Source organism: Garra rufa, unplaced genomic scaffold (assembly GCF_049309525.1).
Source record: "Garra rufa unplaced genomic scaffold, GarRuf1.0 hap1_unplaced_002, whole genome shotgun sequence".
NCBI lineage: Eukaryota > Metazoa > Chordata > Actinopteri > Cypriniformes > Cyprinidae > Garra > Garra rufa.
Genome location: NW_027394277.1, coordinates 10,798,071 through 10,799,494, shown reverse-complemented (window position 1 = coordinate 10,799,494; position 1,424 = coordinate 10,798,071).

Genomic DNA, 1,424 nt, shown 5'->3' with positions numbered 1-1,424 from the left:
TTTGTCATGCTTGTGTGAAAAATGATTATATTTTTCTAAATGTTAACAAATGCAAAATAATTTGTCCATCTATTTGGACATGCAAGTCATACTTTAAAATGTATGAATGTCAAGGATCAAATCAAATGACAATTTCAGACATTTTCTTTTTTCACTATCCAAAGTCATTTTGACAATGTATTTTAATAAGGATTTTAGTTAAGCACAGTTAACCACATTCTGGTGTTGTTAATCACAATGACATAAATTATGGACACAACGTGTCACAAAACTTGTCTTAATCCTCTTTTGAAACCTTTTTGTGAAATATTTGGCTTAAAAACTGGTGTCTTTCTAATAAATGGCATTTGGTTTGATTTTTTTGTTTTCTAATGCATGATATTTTCAAGTGTGACTTGTCCAATTAGCTTTTAAGCAAAACAGGTAATAGATTGACTTTTTCTATCAATGTATTTCGGTTCCTCCCTATAGTCCTATCATTACTTTCTGTTTACCTTGTTTAAACATGACTCTACAAACAGCAGCTGCAGATTTCTCACACTAAACCTGCTGTGCACATGAAGCTTTACTAGTGTCCTGTTATTATTACTTGTAGCTTTCTTACCTTAAAACTGTTTTACAGCAATGAATGTGAGGCTGACAGGCCTGCTGCTAGCCAGTTTTGTTATTTTGGCTCCGGCAATGTATTTTGATTTAGGGGAACAGGAGGAAAAGTGTATCATTGAGGAGATTCCAGAGGATACACTTGTGTCAGGTCAGTTAAGATGAATTGTACTGTTACACAATGTTATACGTATTTGCTGTATTACACAACATTAATCAGTTGTTTGATCCTGAATAGTTCCTGAAGAGTTTTCCTTATACTGCTCATACTAACAGGCGATTTAACATTCGGTTTGAAAATATAATCCTACTTTTAATATGTGTAGAACATATATTGTTGACTTTATGTTTGTGCTCTTCTTTGTTTGCGGTCCAAATATCAAGATAAATTCTGGAGGCAAAATCTTATATAACTGATGTGATACATTTGGCCAAAACAACAACAGCCTGTTAACCACAGGTCAGAGACAACTGAGGACAATCTGACCAAAACAGTGGTACAAAAATATGTTGCACAATGGCATCTGGATAAAAAAGGGACTAAAATATAATAATTGTGGTAACTACATATGGTGGAAGAAAACATAGACCTGCATAATTATTTCCTCAACCCTTTCAGAAAACTTGAATTAAAATCCCAACATGAGGGTGAGTAAATGATAACAGAAATTCCATTATGTGGTGAATGAATGATATATTTAACTCTTTATTCCTGCAACATCTAAACATGTACAGTAACAATAGGGAATTCAGTTTTGTGGGTCATGGAGTAAAGGTACTGTAGTGCACTGCACATAGAAAGTAGCTACACTGCTGCTATA